General features: G+C 34.5%; 1 protein-coding gene across 1 annotated transcript in view; it reads left to right on the forward strand.

Annotated features, from left to right (window-relative positions):
• The window catches only part of LOC141456896 (DNA-binding protein D-ETS-6-like), a 97,246-nt gene that overhangs the window by 39,107 nt on the left and 41,068 nt on the right, over positions 1-17,071 (forward strand). The window lies entirely within an intron of this gene.

Here is a 17,071-nt window from a genome sequence, read left to right on the forward strand (position 1 = left end):
TTAAAGTTTTATTTATAAATCTTCCAGTTTCTATTTCTAATTGCTGTATTATCTGTCGTATTGGTTTGAACTCTGCAAAACCATAGCCAATTATAGTACCCTTTTTCCTCTACAATTGTCCACAATTCCAGCTTTCCAGCTGTATTTTTGTAGGAGATACAAGGTGATAAAGTTTGGGTTCTTTACATTTCCTTCATATTTCTAATTGCTGTATTTCCTGTTGTATTGGTTTGAACTCTGCAAAACCATAGCCAATTATAGTACCCTTTTTCCTCTACAATTGTCTACAATTCCAGTTTTCTAGCTGTATTTTTGTAGGAGATACAAGGTGATAAAGTTTGGGTTCTTTACATTTCCTTCATATTTCTAATTGCTGTATTTCCTGTTGTATTGGTTTGAACTCTGCAAAACCATAGCCAATTATAGTACCCTTTTTCCTCTACAATTGTCTACAATTCCAGCTTTCTAGCTGTATTTTTGTAGGAGATACAAGGTGATAAAGTTTGGGTTCTTTACATTTCCTTCATATTTCTAATTGCTGTATTTCCTGTTGTATTGGTTTGAACTCTGCAAAACCATAGCCAATTATAGTACCCTTTTTCCTCTACAATTGTCTACACATCCAGCGTTCTAGCTGTATTTTTGTAGGAGATACAAGGTGATAAAGTTTGGGTTCTTTACATTTCCTTCATATTTCTAATTGCTGTATTTCCTGTTGTATTGGATTGAACTCTGCAAAACCATAGCCAATTATAGTACCCTTTTTCCTCTACAATTGTCTACAATTCCAGCTTTCTAGCTGTATTTTTGTAGGAGATACAAGGTGATAAAGTTTGGGTTCTTTACATTTCCTTCATATTTCTAATTGCTGTATTTCCTGTTGTATTGGTTTGAACTCTGCAAAACCATAGCCAATTATAGTACCCTTTTTCCTCTACAATTGTCTACAATTCCAGCTTTCTAGCTGTATTTTTGTAGGAGATACAAGGTGATAAAGTTTGGGTTCTTTACATTTCCTTCATATTTCTAATTGCTGTATTTCCTGTTGTATTGGTTTGAACTCTGCAAAACCATAGCCAATTATAGTACCCTTTTTCCTCTACAATTGTCTACAATTCCAGCTTTCTAGCTGTATTTTTGTAGGAGATACAAGGTGATAAAGTTTGGGTTCTTTACATTTCCTTCATAGTTCTAATTGCTGTATTTCCTGTTGTATTGGTTTGAACTCTGCAAAACCATAGCCAATTATAGTACCCTTTTTCCTCTACAATTGTCTACAATTCCAGCTTTCTAGCTGTATTTTTGTAGGAGATACAAGGTGATAAAGTTTGGGTTCTTTACATTTCCTTCATATTTCTAATTGCTGTATTTCCTGTTGTATTGGTTTGAACTCTGCAAAACCATAGCCAATTATAGTACCCTTTTTCCTCTACAATTGTCTGCAATTCCAGCTTTTTAGCTGTATTTTTGTAGGAGATACAAGGTGATAAAGTTTGGGTTCTTTACATTTCCTTCATATTTCTAATTGCTGTATTTCCTGTTGTATTTGTTTGAACTCTGCAAAACCATAGCCAATTATAGTACCCTTTTTCCTCTACAATTGTCTACAATTCCAGCTTTCTAGCTGTATTTTTGTAGGAGATACAAGGTGATAAAGTTTGGGTTCTTTACATTTCCTTCATATTTCTAATTGTTGTATTTCCTGTTGTATTGGTTTGAACTCTGCAAAACCATAGCCAATTATAGTACCCTTTTTCCTCTACAATTGTCTACAATTCCAGCTTTCTAGCTGTATTTTTGTAGAAGATACAAGGTGATAAAGTTTGGGTTCTTTACATTTCCTTCATATTTCTAATTGCTGTATTTCCAGTTGTATTGGTTTGAACTCTGCAAAACCATAGCCAATTATAGTACCCTTTTTCCTCTACAATTGTCTACAATTCCAGCTATTATATATACTACTATAATTACGAATTATGTAGTTTTTGCTTCATACGAAGTACAAATGAATACCAACGTTTCAAAGATCCGTCCATTTAGGACATCAATATAAATGTGTACGTGAACATATCGGACCCTCTCTACAATTCCAGCTTTCTAGTTGTATTTTTATAGGAGATACAAGGTGATAAAGTTTGGGTTCTTTACATTTCCATCATATTTCTAATTGCTGTATTTCCTGTTGTATTGGTTTGAACTCTGCAAAACCATAGCCAATTATAGTACCCTTTTTCCTCTACAATTGTCTACAATTCCCGCTTTCTAGCTGTATTTTTGTAGGAGATACAAGGTGATAAAGTTTGGGTTCTTTACATTTCCTTCATATTTCTAATTGCTGTATTTCCTGTTGTATTTGTTTGAACTCTGCAAAACCATAGCCAATTATAGTACCCTTTTTCCTCTACAATTGTCTACAATTCCAGCTTTCTAGCTGTATTTTTGTAGGAGATACAAGGTGATAAAGTTTGGGTTCTTTACATTTCCTTCATATTTCTAATTGTTGTATTTCCTGTTGTATTGGTTTGAACTCTGCAAAACCATAGCCAATTATAGTACCCTTTTTCCTCTACAATTGTCTACAATTCCAGCTTTCTAGCTGTATTTTTGTAGGAGATACAAGGTGATAAAGTTTGGGTTCTTTACATTTCCTTCATATTTCTAATTGTTGTATTTCCTGTTGTATTGGTTTGAACTCTGCAAAACCATAGCCAATTATAGTACCCTTTTTCCTCTACAATTGTCTACAATTCCAGCTTTCTAGCTGTATTTTTGTAGAAGATACAAGGTGATAAAGTTTGGGTTCTTTACATTTCCTTCATATTTCTAATTGCTGTATTTCCAGTTGTATTGGTTTGAACTCTGCAAAACCATAGCCAATTATAGTACCCTTTTTCCTCTACAATTGTCTACAATTCCAGCTATTATATATACTACTATAATTACGAATTATGTAGTTTTTGCTTCATACGAAGTACAAATGAATACCAACGTTTCAAAGATCCGTCCATTTAGGACATCAATATAAATGTGTACGTGAACATATCGGACCCTCTCTACAATTCCAGCTTTCTAGTTGTATTTTTGTAGGAGATACAAGGTGATAAAGTTTGGGTTCTTTACATTTCCATCATATTTCTAATTGCTGTATTTCCTGTTGTATTGGTTTGAACTCTGCAAAACCATAGCCAATTATAGTACCCTTTTTCCTCTACAATTGTCTACAATTCCCGCTTTCTAGCTGTATTTTTGTAGGAGATACAAGGTGATAAAGTTTGGGTTCTTTACATTTCCTTCATATTTCTAATTGCTGTATTTCCTGTCGTATTGGTTTGAACTCCGCAAAACCATAGCCAATTATAGTACCCTTTTTCCTCTACAATTGTCTACAATTCCAGCTTTCTAGCTGTATTTTTGTAGGAGATACAAGGTGATAAAGTTTGGGTTCTTTACATTTCCTTCATATTTCTAATTGCTGTATTTCCTGTTGTATTGGTTTGAACTCTGCAAAACCATAGCCAATTATAGTACCCTTTTTCCTCTACAATTGTCTACAATTCCAGCTTTCTAGCTGTATTTTTGTAGGAGATACAAGGTGATAAAGTTTGGGTTCATCACATTTCCTTCATATTTCTAATTGCTGTATTTCCTGTTGTATTGGTTTGAACTCTGCAAAACCATAGCCAATTATAGTACCCTTTTTCCTCTACAATTGTCTACAATTCCACCTTTCTAGCTGTATTTTTGTAGGAGATACAAGGTGATAAAGTTTGGGTTCTTTACATTTCCTTCATATTTCTAATTGCTGTATTTCCTGTTGTATTGGTTTGAACTCTGCAAAACCATAGCCAATTATAGTACCCTTTTTCCTCTACAATTGTCTACAATTCCAGCTTTCTAGCTGTATTTTTGTAGGAGATACAAGGTGATAAAGTTTGGGTTCTTTACATTTCCTTCATATTTCTAATTGCTGTATTTCCTGTTGTATTGGTTTGAACTCTGCAAAACCATAGCCAATTATAGTACCCTTTTTCCTCTACAATTGTCTACAATTCCAGCTTTCTAGCTGTATTTTTGTAGGAGATACAAGGTGATTAAGTTTGGGTTCCTTACATTTCCTTCATATTTCTAATTGCTGTATTTCCTGTTGTATTGGTTTGAACTCTGCAAAACCATAGCCAATTATAGTACCCTTTTTCCTCTACAATTGTCTACAATTCCAGCTTTCCAGCTGTATTTTTGTAGGAGATACAAGGTGATAAAGTTTGGGTTCTTTACATTTCCTTCATATTTCTAATTGCTGTATTTCCTGTTGTATTGGTTTGAACTCTGCAAAACCATAGCCAATTATAGTACCCTTTTTCCTTTACAATTGTCTACAATTCCAGCTTTCTAGCTGTATTTTTGTAGGAGATACAAGGTGATAAAGTTTGGGTACTTTACATTTCCTTCATATTTCTAATTGCTGTATTTCCTGTTGTATTGGTTTGAACTCTGCAAAACCATAGCCAATTATAGTACCCTTTTTCCTCTACAATTGTCTACAATTCCAGCTTTCTAGCTGGATTTTTGTAGGAGATACATGGTGATAAAGTTTGGGTTCTTTACATTTCCTTCATATTTCTAATTGCTGTATTTCCTGTTGTATTGGTTTGAACTCTGCAAAACCATAGCCAATTATAGTACCCTTTTTCCTCTACAATTGTCTACAATTCCAGCTTTCTAGCTGTATTTTTGTAAGAGATACAAGGTGATAAAGTTTGGGTTCTTTACATTTCCTTCATATTTCTAATTGCTGTATTTCCTGTTGTATTGGTTTGAACTCTGCAAAACCATAGCCAATTATAGTACCCTTTTTCCTCTACAATTGTCTACAATTCCAGCTTTCTAGCTGTATTTTTGTAGGAGATACAAGGTGATAAAGTTTGGGTTCTTTACATTTCCTTCATATTTCTAATTGCTGCATTTCCTGTTGTATTGGTTTTAACTCTGCAAAACCATAGCCAATTATAGTACCCTTTTCCCTCTACAATTGTCTACAATTCCCGCTTTCTAGCTGTATTTTTGTAGGAGATACAAGGTGATAAAGTTTGGGTTCTTTACATTTCCTTCATATTTCTAATTGCTGTATTTCCTGTTGTATTGGTTTGAACTCAGCAAAACCATAGCCAATTATAGTACCCTTTTTCCTCTACAATTGTCTACAATTCCAGCTTTCTAGCTGTATTTTTGTAGGAGATACAAGGTGATAAAGTTTGGGTTCTTTACATTTCCTTCATATTTCTAATTGCTGCATTTCCTGTTGTATTGGTTTGAACTCTGCAAAACCATAGCCAATTATAGTACCCTTTTTCCTCTACAATTGTCTACAATTCCAGCTTTCTAGCTGTATTTTTGTAGGAGATACAAGGTGATAAAGTTTGGGTTCTTTACATTTCCTTCATATTTCTAATTGCTGTATTTCCTGTTGTATTGGTTTGAACTCTGCAAAAACATAGCCAATTATAGTACCCTTTTTCCTCTACAATTGTCTACAATTCCAGCTTTCCAGCTGTATTTTTGTAGGAGATACAAGGTGATAAAGTTTGGGTTCTTTACATTTCCTTCATATTTCTAATTGCTGTATTTCCTGTTGTATTGGTTTGAACTCTGCAAAACCATAGCCAATTATAGTACCCTTTTTCCTTTACAATTGTCTACAATTCCAGCTTTCTAGCTGTATTTTTGTAGGAGATACAAGGTGATAAAGTTTGGGTACTTTACATTTCCTTCATATTTCTAATTGCTGTATTTCCTGTTGTATTGGTTTGAACTCTGCAAAACCATAGCCAATTATAGTACCCTTTTTCCTCTACAATTGTCTACAATTCCAGCTTTCTAGCTGGATTTTTGTAGGAGATACATGGTGATAAAGTTTGGGTTCTTTACATTTCCTTCATATTTCTAATTGCTGTATTTCCTGTTGTATTGGTTTGAACTCTGCAAAACCATAGCCAATTATAGTACCCTTTTTCCTCTACAATTGTCTACAATTCCAGCTTTCTAGCTGTATTTTTGTAAGAGATACAAGGTGATAAAGTTTGCGTTCTTTACATTTCCTTCATATTTCTAATTGCTGTATTTCCTGTTGTATTGGTTTGAACTCTGCAAAACCATAGCCAATTATAGTACCCTTTTTCCTCTACAATTGTCTACAATTCCAGCTTTCTAGCTGTATTTTTGTAGGAGATACAAGGTGATAAAGTTTGGGTTCTTTACATTTCCTTCATATTTCTAATTGCTGCATTTCCTGTTGTATTGGTTTTAACTCTGCAAAACCATAGCCAATTATAGTACCCTTTTCCCTCTACAATTGTCTACAATTCCCGCTTTCTAGCTGTATTTTTGTAGGAGATACAAGGTGATAAAGTTTGGGTTCTTTACATTTCCTTCATATTTCTAATTGCTGTATTTCCTGTTGTATTGGTTTGAACTCAGCAAAACCATAGCCAATTATAGTACCCTTTTTCCTCTACAATTGTCTACAATTCCAGCTTTCTAGCTGTATTTTTGTAGGAGATACAAGGTGATAAAGTTTGGGTTCTTTACATTTCCTTCATATTTCTAATTGCTGTATTTCCTGTTGTATTGGTTTGAACTCTGCAAAACCATAGCCAATTATAGTACCCTTTTTCCTCTACAATTGTCTACAATTCCAGCTTTCTATCTGTATTTTTGTAGAAGATACAAGGTGATAAAATTTGGGTTCTTTACATTTCCTTCATATTTCTAATTGCTGTATTTCCAGTTGTATTGGTTTGAACTCTGTAAAACCATAGCCAATTATAGTACCCTTTTTCCTCTACAATTGTCCACAATTCCAGCTTTCCAGTTGTATTTTTGTAGGAGATACAAGGTGATAAAGTTTGGGTTCTTTACATTTCCTTCATATTTCTAATTGCTGTATTTCCTGTTGTATTGGTTTGAACTCTGCAAAACCATAGCCAATTATAGTACCCTTTTTCCTCTACAATTGTCTACAATTCCAGCTTTCTAGCTGTATTTTTGTAGAAGATACAAGGTGATAAAGTTTGGGTACTTTACATTTCCTTCATATTTCTAATTGCTGTATTTCCAGTTGTATTGGTTTGAACTCTGCAAAACCATAGCCAATTATAGTACCCTTTTTCCTCTACAATTGTCTACAATTCCAGCTTTCTAGCTGTATTTTTGTAGGAGATACAAGGTGATAAAGTTTGGGTTCCTTACATTTCCTTCATATTTCTAATTGCTGTATTTCCTGTTGTATTGGTTTGAACTCTGCAAAACCATAGCCAATTATAGTACCCTTTTTCCTCTACAATTGTCTACAATTCCAGCTTTCTAGCTGTATTTTTGTAGGAGATACAAGGTGATAAAGTTTGGGTTCTTTACATTTCCTTCATATTTCTAATTGCTGTATTTCCTGTTGTATTGGTTTGAACTCTGCAAAACCATAGCCAATTATAGTACCCTTTTTCCTCTACAATTGTCTACAATTCCAGCGTTCTAGCTGTATTTTTGTAGGAGATACAAGGTGATAAAGTTTGGGATCTTTACATTTCCTTCATATTTCTAATTGCTGTATTTCCTGTTGTATTGGTTTGAACTCTGCAAAACCATAGCCAATTATAGTACCCTTTTTCCTCTGCAATTGTCTACAATTCCAGCTTTCTAGCTGTATTTTTGTAGGAGATACAAGGTGATAAATTTTGGGTTCTTTACATTTCCTTCATATTTCTAATTGCTGTATTTCCTGTTGTATTGGTTTGAACTCTGCAAAACCATAGCCAATTATAGTACCCTTTTTCCTCTACAATTGTCTACAATTCCAGCTTTCTAGCTGTATTTTTGTAGGTGATACAAGGTGATAAAGTTTGGGTTCTTTACATTTCCTTCATATTTCTAATTGCTTTATTATCTGTCGTATTGGTTTGAACTCTGCAAAACCATAGCCTATTATAGTACCCTTTTTCCTCTACAATTGTCCACAATTCCAGCTATCTAGCTGTATTTTTGTAGGAGATACAAGGTGATAAAGTTTGGGTTCTTTACATTTCCTTCATATTTCTAATTGCTGCATTTCCTGTTGTATTGGTTTGAACTCTGCAAAACCATAGCCAATTATAGTACCCTTTTTCCTCTACAATTGTCTACAATTCCAGCTTTCTAGCTGTATTTTTGTAGGAGATACAAGGTGATAAAGTTTGGGTTCTTTACATTTCCTTCATATTTCTAATTGCTGTATTTCCTGTTGTATTGGTTTGAACTCTGCAAAAACATAGCCAAATATAGTACCCTTTTTCCTCTACAATTGTCTACAATTCCAGCTTTCTAGCTGTATTTTTGTAGGAGATACAAGGTGATAAAGTTTGGGTTCTTTACATTTCCTTCATATTTCTAATTGCTGTATTTCCTGTTGTATTGGTTTGAACTCCGCAAAACCATAGCCAATTATAGTACCCTTTTTCCTCTACAATTGTCTACAATTCCAGCTTTCTAGCGTTATTTTTGTAGAAGATACAAGGTGATAAAGTTTGGGTTCTTTACATTTCCTTCATATTTCTAATTGCTGTATTTCCTGTTGTATTGGTTTGAACTCTGCAAAACCATAGCCAAATATAGTACCCTTTTTCCTCTACAATTGTCTACAATTCCAGCTTTCTAGCTGTATTTTTGTAGGAGATACAAGGTGATAAAGTTTGGGTTCTTTACATTTCCTTCATATTTCTAATTGCTGTATTTCCTGTTGTATTGGTTTGAACTCTGCAAAACCATAGCCAAATATAGTACCCTTTTTCCTCTACAATTGTCTACAATTCCAGCTTTCTAGCTGTATTTTTGTAGAAGATACAAGGTGATAAAGTTTGGGTTCTTTACATTTCCTTCATATTTCTAATTGCTGTATTTCCTGTTGTATTGGTTTGAACTCTGCAAAACCATAGCCAAATATAGTACCCATTTTCCTCTACAATTGTCTACAATTCCAGCTTTCTAGCTGTATTTTTGTAGGAGATACAAGGTGATAAAGTTTGGGTTCTTTACATTTCGTTCATATTTCTAATTGCTGTATTTCCTGTTGTATTGGTTTGAACTCTGCAAAACCATAGCCAAATATAGTACCCTTTTTCCTCTACAATTGTCCACAATTCCAGCTTTCCAGCTGTATTTTTGTAGGAGATACAAGGTGATAAAGTTTGGGTTCTTTACATTTCCTTCATATTTCTAATTGCTGTATTTCCTATCCTATAAGTGTAATAATAATAGTGTAAGTGTAATAAATAAATTATTTAGATTAATGGGGAAAATGCATACTGTAAAAACGTTTTTTTTTAATCACATCTGGTTTTTATCTATTAAAAATTAAACGGTAACATTCGATTAGTGAATGTTTCGATTACCCATTTGGTCCGATTAAATGATCACTTAGCATTTAAACTGATCGATGAAAAGAAAACGTGTCGCTAAAATGCAATAAGTTTGACTATTACCTACTCTAGTGTCTTTCTTTAAAAAAAAAAAAAATATGATTTTGTGAAAACTTATTTAATTCATCGTTTACATGAAAGCTTAAATACATGTAATAAATCTCATTGTAAAAAAAAAAAAAAAATACTAGTAAAAACTAAAAAAAGACGTTCTGTAATATGTACCACTTAGTGGAACTGCCGTTACGTAATATTTTGGTAAAATGCCCGATTAAGTAATTCACTACTAAATGATGATTCGTTTCCACTACTTTCTAAAAATAGTTGATTGAAATGTTTTCTTCGGCACCATCTACTAGTTTTTAATAAATGTTTAAGAGGAATTATTTGTTTGTTTTTTTAAATTTTTTACTTCCGCCGAAGGGAACAGTTTTTTTCAATCCAAAAATTTTTTATTTTCACGTAAAATTAATTAAAAAATTAAGTTTTCTTTGTATTTGGTTTACAAAATATCTGTATGTATTTGTAACAGAAGATCATGAATTAGATATTCCTAAATTTAGCCAAGATATTGCAGATCAAGAGCCGTGTAGTATGTATGTTAAAATGTATAAATTGAATCAATTTGCTATTCGTTGCGAATAACCAAAATGAAATAAAATTTATACGATTAAAGATCAACTTCAATTTTGACAGGATTTTAATAAAAATAATCTGAATCAAGTTTTTCAGAAAATTGATGGCGACATCTATAAAAGTTGATTAATCATTTGATTAATATATTCTAGAGTATTCATCAAATTATTTTCTCGTATATTGTTAATATATTCTCTTATTAATTAATATTATTATTAAGAATTTGTTTGTTCATTACTTATTTTTACACACAGTTTCATTCATTTTGGCAACTTGCCTATATTGATTACTAATAATCGTTTCATTCTATATTCTTTCTTTACACTTTCATTGATAATCTTTTAAAGCTTTGATTCCACAATTGCGATTTTAGTGATGAGTTTCAGAATGTGCTTGATGTTAGAATCCGAATAGTAATTTAAATGTTCTGCTGTTGCGGAACAGCAATATCATCACTAATGGTAGATTAGGAAGATTCGGAAAAGCATTCGGTCTCTCGAAAACGTAATTATTAAAATAGTTATTTCTATATCGACTTTTTTAACTTCAATGAACTGCTCCAATCTGCTGGGAAATCCGCTCTAAATAAACAAATGCAGCTTCAATTTTTTCCTTTTCATTCTAAGGTATTTGCATAACACCTATTTATTTTTTTTTTTTTGTATTAAGGCGCGTCCATATCTGAGGTAATGGGCGCCCGGAGCTCTTTTCAGTGTACTATCGGCTTCCAAACAGCGTTCTCTCTTTACAGACAACTCTGTCCATCACCGGTCAGTGAGCTGTATGAACCTCTTTGGAAGAGAAAATCTAAGGGTCAGCAGCTGGATTCGAACCTGGGATCTCCGCTTTGAAATTCAGTATTCCCTAACCAATGAGCTAATGTATTCTATTAGTATGTCTAATATAATCACCCTTTTCCTGTACGACATGCAGGTGCACCTTAATTCCTCATACATTAATTGGTACTTGCTACACTATAACGTATTTCCCTCTTGACGAAACAAAAGGAAAAAAAAAAAAATGGCATCGCAGAACTGACAAGAATTAGCCAGACCATTAAATAACGGGGCTTCCCTTCTACTTGACTGATCACGATCAAGCAAACCGGCTGTGGGCGACTTCTTACTGGCGCCGTCGGCATCACCTCTTTTGGCTCCATTTGTAACACCTATAATAATGTTTGCAAAGTGGAAAAAAAGAAACCACAAAACTTAAACGAAAGATATAATTCTGTCCAGGCGATGAGTCTTTTGCAAGAATTACTCGTAAGTAATGGGAAATATTATAGCTACTGTGGTCATACAGGGCTAGTTGTTAAAGACTTGGTAACCACCATTACTTAAAAATAGTTTGTAATGATCAAGTCACTTTTCTCTTTCTTGTTACGATTATTCCCACGCTAGTTATTGTTTTACACGTGTTGTTTCACACGATAATCGGTTGTGGATCGATTTTTGGATTATACAGGGAGCAGATACAGAGAGCAGTTGATAACTTCCTGGCTAACCTGGCTTGCGAGCCAGAGGAGGCACCTTTGAAGGCACAATACATGCTGCACAAGTTGAATAAAGTGCATTATTTGATAAATCAAGTAATAAGTTTGATCCTTTACATGAAAGATATTGATCACTTAAATATGTGGAAAGGAGGTTTCCAATTTTTTTGGTAATTAAACGCAACTCTCCCAAAATTGCTAAATAATGATTAAACCTTCTTGTTTGTAACAGATGTAAAATTAATTTTTAGCCATTTTGTGTATGCTTGAGAACATCTAAAGCTCTTAACATTTGATTTTTCTTAGAGAAATCACTCGGAAAACGACTTATTTCCCGATATTAAGAAAAATACTAGCCTTGGCAATATTTTTAGTAGAAAGGGAATGAAAAAATACATAAAAATGACCTATCGCGTGCTCTTCTTTCTCTTTGATAACAAGTTAAAAAATTGAAATATGATTAATAAATACCAGATTTAGAAATGGCCTAGCACCTTTAATTTTAAAGATATCGAATTGCGGTTTCCAGTTTCTTTCATAACTTTTTATACTCTTTAAAACTGTGTATATGAAAATGGGGGTCAACAGTAAACCCTTACTTTTGGTCGCGCGTCAGCCGCGTATGCGGGCAGAAATATAAAATCATGTCACATATTCCGAAACTTGAGGTGACGGGCAACAAATTTTTCCTCTACCATTTTTTGCTCAGATGAACCGTTCAAGCATGAAATGCATTTGAGCCGTCTTAAAATGAACACCCTGTATATCGAGAATCTTGTTCAGCACACATAATCTTTCTGTGGATAAAACAGTAATAACTGACAGATTTTCTTTAATGTCTTGCCTCCAACTTATCATCGCCATAACCAATAAGGGCCAGCCCAAATGGTGATGTTCCAAAAAAAAAATGTCATCTTTTCAATTCTTAAAAAAAAAACCTCATCTCAGTTGCCTTGATGCGAAAGGTTCTGTGCTGCCGAGATTGTTGGACGAGGAATTATTAATTCTAAGGTCGTGATTTTCTCGGTCAGTCAAGCTGCTCTACGAGCTATTAGTTCCTACCAGGTCAACTCAAGGCTGGTTTGGGACTGTCTGGGTGCCCTGAAGGAAATCAGTGACCTTAATAAGGTCTGTCTGGTTTGGATACCTGGCCATTCAGGACATAAAGGAAACGAAGTGGCAGATCTATTGGCCCGGGAAGGCTCTGTGGGACACTTCGTTGGCCCGGAACCCTATTTTGGGGTCTCCAAGTGTTTTAAGACTGCGGCCATTAAACTATGGATGCAGAATAGGTCTCAGGAGTGGTGGCTTGCCACCACAGGGCAGAGATAGGCGAAGGAGTTCATTAAGGGCTATTCGCCAAAGATGACTGCAGATTTAATCCGTCAAGGCCGTAGGGCTATAAGGATAATTGTAGGCCTATTAACCGGCCACTGCAGGCTCAGAAAGCACATGCATCGCATGGGCCTGGCAGATGATAGCCTTTGTAGGTTCTGTCAGGAAGAGGAGGAAACGGCACTGCACGTGTTGTGTCAGTGTGAGGGGCTTGTCTGGAGCTAAGGATGTTACTTCTCGGGGAGGAAAAACCAAGGCCTGTAAGCTTTACCCAAGAGTCGCTTTCCAGAATTAAGAGTCTGATTAAAAGGACAGGTCTGGAGGGCGATCTCTAGAGAAGGGGAGCCACAATAGATCCAAAGGGGTCGCAGTCGCGTAGGCCTTGAGGCCGCCCTATTAGAATCTAATCTAATCTACCTTGATGCGAATTTCAAAAAAAGTTTAGACCTTGACATAAAAATAAAAAATTCTTTGTTTTAAGCTAATAATGTTTGTTTGCAGTTGTCTCAGAAATGAAGACTGCCCACAAAAAGAAATAGTAAAGAAGAAGAGGGTATCATTGTAAAAGAAGGAATGATCTGGCAGATGGCCAAGGGAAAGAGTTCATTAAATTCTTATATTTATAGATATGGGGACGTTAAGTAGTTTAATAGGGTCATCAAGGTAATGGTTTCTAGTTGGAAGTAATTTACACCAATTATTCTTTTTTGAAAATTATAAATAAAATCTTAAAGAAGGCAATATGCATTTGCAAGAAATATAGAACAAATTATTATGTGGTAGAAAACAGATAATGTTCTTAGAATAAAGATAAAGAAAGAATATATAATATAAAAAAATGACCAACTGCTTAGTAGAGATGTCCTTGGTGCGGCTTACAGAAGTGCACGCAACATTTCGCTATAGATGGTAATTTGCATCCAATCATGGAAACTTAAGTATTTAGATAAAAGGGGGCGCCTAATTTTCACACACACGTCTATTTCCGCCCCATAGTTTGAGATCAATCACTTCCTTGTTTCCCTGTGTCTACCACTTCTACTTTGGTTTCGCACCACTATAACCTCCCTCATCATCAAACGTAATCAAAGACTCGTCTCCGGTAATCGCCTACACTTCTTAGAAATAGCCGGTAAGATTCTTTGTATATGTTAGATCTCTCTCATCCCTACTCTGGATGTACGTACACACTTTGGCGGTAAATTCACTATAAGTGGCCCGCGTATACATGAAAACCTGACCGGATACGGTTCTAACAAACAACCTGTTATTATAGTACAGTAACTAAGTACAAATAAAACAAAAATATTAATACATGACAGACTAGATCTTGTTTATTTTATAGTATGAATAGAAGATTATTCTTTCATAAATTAGCGGCATCCCTTTGTTCTTTGGTAACAAATTAAACACACAGTATTAGTCAACTTACCTTCACAAATCATTAACTTAATCAGTTGATTTCTATTTGTTGATTTATTGATTCTCTAAAAATTATATTGTGGATAATAAAAAGAAAGATTAGATTTACGGCAGCCTGTGCCTATGTTGATTACAGTCGTGATAAATACAATGTAATTAGCTTACATGAATACACGTAATTTAAATGACATTTTAAGAGTTATAGATTGATAATTGCGTGCAAATAATTACAATAATTTATTTCTATTTTTGTTTCACAAAAATAATTAAACAATTCGTAAGCTCTGAGAACAGTTTATAGAAATGTGGAACACAGCAGATGTTTCACTGGTTCGTCTATTTAAAGATAATAATAATAATAAAAAAAGATTAAAACTTCCAAAAATATAAGCACATCTGTTTATTTTGTTGCTACGTTATTAAGTGAATTACTAATTAAAGCCAGGTGTAAATATTCCTTTATTAAAATTACAGATTTTAACAATAATTAATGCCGCAAATATTGTGTTAATTGCCGCGTGATTCATCTCGTTGTACGGTTCTTTCAAGATTCACTTGGCTGCTCACTGGTGTTATTTATTACATGCCTCCATGAGTCATAATACTGTTTCTTCATTTATGTAATATTACTTAACAATAAGGTTGATATCCACATTTTTTTTGTATACACTCTATAATGTTCTAATTGAGTGATGTTCTGTTTAAGATTATACTCAGCGCTGTGAAATTAAATATGGAAACAATAAATTTTTTAGTCGAAATGCTTGGGTAAGTAGTTAGGTGTAGACAAAGAAAGGTGCCTCCAAAAAATGACACAAGGAATCAAATCGACCAAGTGGTCGCTTTTTTGATATTGTGATGACACGCTCTAAATTTTGGCTTTTATATTGTTGGCCCAATAAAAGGGTTTTCAGTGACACAGAAATTAATATTGTGAGTCGAAAAGATTTTGAATAATTCAGTGTAATAAACAAATTAGAAAGAATTATTAAGCACGTACTTCAGTCTCATGTGTACTTTCTTTCGAATCTTGGTTACATTAATGACGGCGCATAAAGATTAGCCCTGATAAATCTAAAGTACATAGTCTTTAATCTAAATTGTTTGTAACCTTATTCTTAAATAATACGAGCTCGTAGCTCTAATCCACCTGCCAGCATGTTCTACACTCAACTTCTTCAGGTACCATCTTCTTTGTCGACAATGTCTCGTAAGGAATCGTGTCTGTCAATTTGCAAAAAATTTATCTTTATTCAAGTCAAGGCATATATTTTGATAGCTATCCAAGAGTTATGGAATTGGTATATATTTAAATTTAAAAATCTGAGAAATTAAAGATTGAAGTTGCACTTCAAGCTAACCGGTTTGCGTTTATCTTGGGATTTTTTAAGCAAGTTGTTTGTTGTAGGAATAAACATGTAAAGGTAGGTTCCGAAATTTGTAAAAATTAAGTGGTTTAATGAATGAATCAAAATTATATTTAACTCCTTACATTTTAAAAACTGATCATTATAAAAATTACTAGGTACATACTGTAACGAAGTTGACCTGGGCAGAGAAGAAAGGCCTAGATTGTTCTAGGGGTTGAGCGACCAAAGTCGGTAACAGGCCACCACTGTGTGAACAAAAGGGCGGTCTCTACCTGAGGAGAAAAGAAAGGCCTAGATTGTTCTAGGGGTTAAGCGACCAAAGCCGGTAACAGGCCACCACTGTGTAGACAAAAGGGCCGGTCTCTACCTGAACTAGAAAGGAAAGGGCTAGATTGTTCAAGGAATTAGTGACCTGTGTAAAAGCCAGCCAAGAGAAAGGCCTCAGTTGGGGTGGTGGCATATGTGTTTCCCAGCCAGTGATTGACAGGTGAGAGTGAGACAGACGGAGTTGGAGAGAGACAGAGAATGGGAGGAGGCGGCTCACAGCTGAGGTGGTGGCAGTATGTTTTCACCAGCCAATGAACGTCAGGAGGGCGTGGAAACTTATGCTCAGAGAGTTGGAGGAGGGCAGTCCCAGTTGGAGGGAGGCACGCAATTAAAAGGAGGCAGACACAGCTGGAGAAGTCAGTTTTTTAGAGTTCTTAATGAGTTGTTAATCAGTTTTAAAGAGTTATTAGAGTTTAGAGTTATCAGTCAAGTTTATGAGTTAGTTTTGAGAGAGTCAGTGTTGCGGAGTGCTTCAAAGTGGTAGCTAGTCAGGCGGTTAGTCAGTTAGTGAGTAGAGCTTTGTTTGTGTAGCAGAGACTAGTGCAATTCGGTGCAGTGCGGACCAGTGGTCAGTCGGGGAACAGTTTTGTGGCGTTACGTAGTGAGTAAGTAACAGTAAACTGTTGTGACTGTTGTAAATGGTGACTGTAATGAATAGCGTTAGTTGCTAGTAAATGTTAATGTGAGTAAAGGTAATGTGTTAATAAATCAGGTTATTACTTACAACTTTAGCGAGTTTTATTATTTATCAAACCCACATATTATTTAATAACTAGTGGCAGGCATTAGTTGTGTAAGTAAAGTTCTTTCTTAGTAAAAGGACAAGAAAAACTTTACAATACATATGTAAAGAAACCATGATCCTGTAATAGCTCACAGAGATCAGCACCATCTTCGTTAGAACAGCGGTCCAAGAAATGGGGCTATTAAACTCAATGAAACTAAATCTGGAAACATAACCTTCACACTTCGTCGCATTACTCTTTCTCCAATTCTTCTATAACCTAATACCTCTACTACTCACAAAACACTTAGACGCTAGA

Source organism: Rhodnius prolixus, unplaced genomic scaffold (genome assembly GCF_049639745.1).
Source record: "Rhodnius prolixus isolate KJV_2025 unplaced genomic scaffold, Rpr scaffold_10, whole genome shotgun sequence".
NCBI classification, from domain to species: domain Eukaryota; kingdom Metazoa; phylum Arthropoda; class Insecta; order Hemiptera; family Reduviidae; genus Rhodnius; species Rhodnius prolixus.